The following is a 6,811-nucleotide window of genomic DNA, read 5'->3' on the forward strand; positions in this document are numbered from 1 at the left end:
GTGGATGTGTCGGAGACAGTGTGATTGGTACAGAACAGAGCAGAGTTTAGGGCTATTGTATATAGGGTCGCTATGAGTTGCAAGTGACTCGATGGCACATACCAACAACAACAGTCCACTGGGGAATCCTGAAGGTCTCTTGCAACGCTATCTTTTTGGCCAGTTATGCCTGAAGCCTCTGTCTGGCTTTCCAGTTGGAAAAGACATTATTTTGTTCCCCGTTGTCTATATAAACTTTTTGGCTCCAACATCTTTCTTGGCAGTCTGGCTCTTCTTATTTGGATCAAATTGGGAAGCTTTTGGTTTATTGTTTCTTGCAAAAGCCTTGAAATCAGATTTGCTGTAGTCATACGTGGTGAATGCTTTTTCTGCTAGATCTGAGTCCTTTGGCTTTTTGGACATTTAGAGTTGTGAATTACTTTGTTTCAGTTCTGTGATCCTTGCCGTATTGACCACTCTCTCTTCTTGGTAGCACTCTTGAGCACAGCCTGTTGTTGAACAAACATGACCTGTTCTGCTGTGCCTTCGTAATCTTCCTTTGCCTGCTCTGGGGCAGCTGCTAGCTCAGCTGCTTTCTTCTTTGCAGTTTCTGTAGATTCTTTTTTGTACCTGCACCTGGCTTACCAACTTCAAGTGACTGCTAATTTCATGAATTTTAGATGAGGGGTCAAATTTAACTGCCGGAGAGATATGGGTACAGTGTTCAAATGAGGACAGATCCATTCAAAATGGATTTTTAAAGGACTCCATTATGCTCTGGGCCTTTTTCTGTGTAACTGTTCATGGACACGTTACATTTTCAGCACTAGGTTTGTCCAAGAATGTGATGACAGCAGAAGCAACCAAACAAGTATCAGTGAGGTCTCCTCATTTTGGTCAGAGAAGAGGCTTGCCTTTTTCTGACCTGGTTGGGATGAAAGGATTGCCATCTGGAGGAACGTGGGAGCAGTCATAGGGTTCAAAAAAAACATTCTCCAACCTCTGAGAATTGGACAGCGTACTGTTCTTCACTCCAGCTGCAACTTCAGACTTGAGCAAGGGCATCTCTCGACATTCTGGATTAAAAGACTTATTTCATTGATCTATTGCTGAACACAGTGCTCAGGCCTTTTGTTCACAGGGTCACTGAGTCATCTAAGACTCTACAGCACCTAACAACAACAACAACAACATTGCTGAACAAGAGGTGGGACTGGATGACAACAAACTATGATGTCTGAGGTTCCTTAGGCAGCTCTTCAGTGATCTTTAGCATCACATGGTTTGGCAGTACAAATCTATAGCTTTCCACTTCTCCTTTAAGCTGTTTTATCCCTCCAGGCAAATAGCAGATGCAAGGCTTTCAACTGCTCTGTGTTGAGGTGCTTCTTTTGCCTCCTAAATGGTTCAAGGCATTTGACTATATGGATTACAACACACTGTGGTTAACCTTAGGGAGAATGGGAATCCCAGAACACTTGATTGTGCTTGTGCAAAACCTATACTTGGGCCAGGAAGCAGTCACACAGAGCAGAAAACACGGCATGTTTCAAAATCAGTAAAGGGATGCATCAGGGATGCATCCTGTCTCCATACATTTTCAATTGATATGCAGAAGAGATCATCTGGAAGGCTGGACTTTATGAGGAGGAGTGTGGCATCAGAATTGGAGGAAGACTCATCAACAATCTATGTTATGCAGATGATATAACTTTGCTTGATGAACCTGAAAATGAGCTGACACACTTGTTGCAGAAGGTCAAGGACTGTCGTCTTCAATATGAATTGAAGCTCAATATAAAAAAGATAAAGATTCTCACGACTGGGCCAATTGACAGAACCATTATAGATACCATGATTGATGATGGAGAAAAGAGTGAGGTTGTTAACAATTACAGCTTACTTGGCTCCACAATCAACACTCTTGGCACCAGCAGCCAAGAAATCAAAAGATGAATTGAATTAGGTAAATCTGCTGTCAGGGAGTTCTCCAGAGTACTGAAGAGCAACAATGTCAATCTAGAGACTAAGGTGGATCTGATCCAGGCCATGGTCTTCACAGTTACTTCCTATGCATCACAAATCTGGACAATGACTGAGTTGTGATGCTGGAGAAGAGCCTTGAACATACCATGGACTACTAAGAAAACAAATAGGTCTGTCTTGGAGAGGTTGAAATCAAGTTCCTCCTTAGATGTTAGGATTTTGAAGTACCCCCTCACACATTTTGTGAATGTGGCCAGGAGAGACCGATCCTTGGAGAAAGACATCATGCTCAGAAGGGTGGAGGGACAGCACTGGAGAGGAAGATCCTGAATGAGATGGATTGATACAATAATGAGGACAATTAGGATAGATGTATCGGAGTCAGTAAGACTGGCTCAGGACAGGGCAGGCTTTAGAACTGTTATACATAGGGTCACTATGAGTCATAGGCGACTTGATGGCATATGACAACAACAAAAATATAGTTTAAAGTAGGATTCACTTGTGTAAATAGGCTTGATGAATTTCATGAGGCAGATATCTCTGCTCTGCAGCCACACCGCATGTAACTGCATGGGCTTTGCTCCCACAGCTCCAGTTCATCTTGACACAATGTAAAGGAGATAATTTGAGTCATTCTGGGTGTAGTCAAATATTTCTACAGGGAGAGATCATATTCTCCAGTCAGCAAGCTGATACTGCTTATTTGATTCCACACCACAGTAATGTTTCAACAAATGGTGAAGTAACTTCCTGCCTTGGTTAAGAAGGTACACAACCTGATGAGTATAAAACATGTTTACCACAAACAACCCAAAATCCTTTTGTAGACATTTTATGTCTGAGTGAGTACATTGGAAGATCTTAACAATAGATGTGTGTGAGACTTTCATTGAGACTGTACATGTCAATTCAAAGCTCTAGGGTATCCATGGCCACATTTTCTATTCAAGGGGAGATTTGCATTAGGCAGATGAGTCCTGTGAAGCTCCTGTAAGAGTGGTGCTCCAATGCAGAAATAATGATCTTGTAAATTAGTACCTAACTTGGGAGGGACAGGAGAGCATTATTCTAAGTGAACCAACTTGGTCACATAAAGACAAATATTTTATAAGACCATTAATGTAGAATGAGTATAAGGATCCAAGGTGGGGAGAATGTGAGCAGAGGGCTGAAGTCGGCGGGGGGCGGGGGGGTGCGTTAATCATAAAAATGCATAATTTGATGCATTGAAGGGGGGGTGTGAAGAAAATGGGAAATATCCAGTGTCAAAAAGAAGGTATACAAACTTTGTAAATAAACCAACATAAAATAAAAATGGGGGAAAAAAAAGTGGTGCTCCAAGTTGACAGCAAATTATTTACAATTCAAGAGATTTTTTTTTTTTAGCTCCACAGGTCCATCCAGAGAGGATATAAAATGGCAGAGTGCTTCTTCCACAGGTCTATACAACTGTGGCTGTGGCTTTTGAAGGACTGAATTTGGCAGAGTAAAGTTATCTAGCTCTAATTGATAAGGGTGTTCCACCTGCTGGATTCTCTGTTGATAGATAAAATCTGCCAGGGCAAGTAGGACATCCAAGTCCTCAGGATGATCCTGTGGTCATTCCCATCTTTTTTTAGAAAGTACGTGAAGTATAAGTTTCTGAGCATTGGACTTGGTGAAGATTTTCAGAAGAAAGTATGTGTTAGAATTGTCAATCTTCTCTCCAAACTTCAGCTGAGGTCGCATGTTGCTTTTAGCATGAAAAAACCAAAAAGTTTCAGATTTTGTTTTCTTTCTATATTCTCCTGTCTTCTGGTTGCAGCTGGACACAATTTTTTGGTAACTGGCAGTCCTGAAGGGAGGATAGGCTGTCGATTTCTGTTCCTACCTGAAGCCTCATCCAGTAAGATGCCCACTCTTTCCAGAATAACATCATTGGTATCAGCCAGTATATCAAACTTGTCTTCCAACTAAGTCACATTACTTCAGTCCTTAATGTTGATGTGACACCATGATACTGTATAACTTTACTCATGCACTGAAGCAACCTGTCCCCTTCTGTTTCACAAAATGCCTGGAAGCCAGGAAAACGTCAGTAAAAATCATACTATATATCAAGGTTGTATTCTTTCTCTATACCTACTTAATCCTTATGTTAAGCAAATTGTTTAAGAAGCTGGACTCTATGAATATGACAGTGTATCAGGATTGAAGAGAAACTCATCACTAACCTGTGATAGAGAGATGATACAACCTTGCTTGCTGAAAGTGAGGAGGATTTTGAGGCACTTGTAGAGGGCCAAGGAAGGCCTCCTTCAATTTGGATTGCATGGACCAATAGACAACATCAAGGTGAATGGAGAAGAGATTGAAGCCATCAACATTATCTTACTGGATCCACAATTTATACCCTTGGTACCAATAGTCAGGAAATCTGGAGAGGTATTGCATTGGAAAAGTGTGTAGTTAGGGATATCTCCAAATTACTGAGGAGTAAGGATGTCAGTTTGAGGACTTAGATGCATCTGATTCAGGTCATGGTCTTTCTGACAACTTGTTACGCATCTGAGAGCTGGACAACGAATAGGGATGACAGAAGAATTGATGTCTTTGATTTGTGATATTGGAGAAGAGCAATGGACATTCCATAGATTGCCAAGAGAATAAATATGTCTTGAAGATGGTGCATCTGTAGTGCTCTTTGGAGGCAAAAATGATGAGGGTTCATTTCACATACTTCAGCCATGTTGCTATTCCTTAGGAGGGACATGATGCTTGGAAGGGTGGAGGGTTAGTGAAGGAGCAGAAGACCCTACCTAGGTGGATTATCATAGTGACTGCCACAATGAGAGCTAATGTGTTAAGAAGTGTAAAGATGGCATAGGATAAGAGAGGGTTCAGGTCTGCTGTTCCTAGGATTGTTATGAGCTGTATCTGCTTCAATGGCACCTAACAACGTCATTGTCAGACCATGGAAGACATCCACAGGCTTTGATAATGGCTACCAGTGACCCCAGAGCAAACTCCATGAAGCTGTCTGCATCCGGGCAGCACCATCTCCCCATCAGTCTCAGCCGCACTCATTGCTGATGAGGCATTAAATTTTTGGAGACACCAGAGTCCTCCTTAAGGGCAAGAATGATGGGACTTTGTCTTATATATTTTGGGCACATTGTCATGAAAATGGCATCATGCTGGGAAAGGTAAAGGATCTAAGAAAGAGGAATCCCTAGTTATATGGATTAACACATAAACTGTAACAATGGGCTCAAGTATTGCAAGGATAAGGCAAGATTCAGCTCTGCTGTTCACAAGGTCTCTGTGAGTCACAGTCAACTAACAGCATCTAACAAGAGCATCAATATATTCAGTATTCACAACTAAATTATAAAATTATAATATGTTAATTCCGAGAAATTTATATACAGGTGTTTACCTAGACATATGAAATCCTGGATTTCCTAGAAAGGATTGGCCTTCCCACAAAGATTGCACTACAGATACTGTATGGGATATGGGTCTCATTTCCATGTTCAGTAGACATTTGAGAGTCAGTGACAATAAGACATGCAAACAGATCTTTGCAAAATATATGTACCTTTGCCATGAACAAGCTGTCAGAGACGCCAGAAGAGTTGCACAACCTATAATACCATTATTGTGCAATCCTACCCGCCCTCTGTCAGCATACTCAAGTCCACTACAGAATCACTAATTTCCAAGCAACAATGCAATCACTCTTTAATCTCTGTGTTTAAAGAAGGAGAAGCCACACATATACAAATACAACCACACTTTGTTTCCCTGAAGTAACCAGAGTGGCAACATCTAAAACAAATAGCTTCCTTTAAAAAGCCCATTTATCATAGTTAACCATTGATAAGTGTGCATACACTGATTTCCCACACTCAAACCTCATTAAGAATTTGTCTAAGGAAAACATTTGAAAAAAAAAAACCTACAGAAGAAAAAAAAATAATTCATCTAAGAGACGGCTGGGGACTTGTTCTGAAATAACAGAGTGCCTAGAATGCTGTAGATCGGAGACAGAAACATGGGTGTGTGATTTCTATTTCTGGAGAAACTGTACTTCTGTCCCCTTTGGTACACAGTTTGATACCTCCCTGAGAATTTCACTGGAGGGTACAACATCTGACTCTGTAAATCAAAATCCACAAAGACTACTATGAAATGGGATCAGATATTCAGCAATCATGCCCTCTCTTTCTTTACACCTTTACCAGCTGTTTAGTTGTTCAGTTGTTTAGATTGTTCTGTTTAGTTGTTTAGTTCAAAGCTTAGATAAGAGAAAAAGAGACAGTGAGGCCAGAGGGGTTCACTGCAATGTTGATGAAGCACTCTTCAGAGAGGTGTGTGCAATAGGAGTGAATCTAACTAGAGATATAAAAGTTCTATACAAATAAAACTAAAAGCATTTCTGTAAGATGTAATAAAAAACCTAAAGAAATGGGAAAATGTGTCCTGTTCATGGATAGGAAAATGTGAAATTATGAAAATAATAAAAATCCTACCAAAAGCAATCTACATGTTCAATGCAATCCCAATCCAGATACCAAATTAACTTTCCAAGGAGATCGAAAGGGAAATTGTCAAATTTATTTAGAGAGGCAAGAGACCCTGAATAAGCAAAACACTTCTGAGAAACAAAAATGAGGAATGACAACAGTCCAGAACAAGAGCTGCACAGTAAAGTGGACTGGGGTGGGGGTGGGGAATTATACACCAATGAAAGATTTTTTTTTTTTTCTTCTCAAAGAGAAAAGTGAACTTGGGGGGGCGGGGGCAGGGAGAAAAATGTGAAATAATGAATGAATGTAAATCCAAGTTCTCTACAAACTTT

The 6,811-nt window shown here is 40.6% G+C and overlaps 1 pseudogene; it reads right to left on the reverse strand.

Moving 5' to 3' along the window:
• Positions 1-147: 147 nt before the first annotated feature.
• LOC102862969 overlaps positions 148-6,811 on the reverse strand; it is a 25,131-nt pseudogene continuing 18,467 nt past the window's right edge.

Source organism: Elephantulus edwardii, unplaced genomic scaffold (genome assembly GCF_000299155.1).
Source record: "Elephantulus edwardii isolate Elephantulus edwardi_28Jun2011 unplaced genomic scaffold, EleEdw1.0 scaffold00071, whole genome shotgun sequence".
Lineage (NCBI taxonomy): Eukaryota > Metazoa > Chordata > Mammalia > Macroscelidea > Macroscelididae > Elephantulus > Elephantulus edwardii.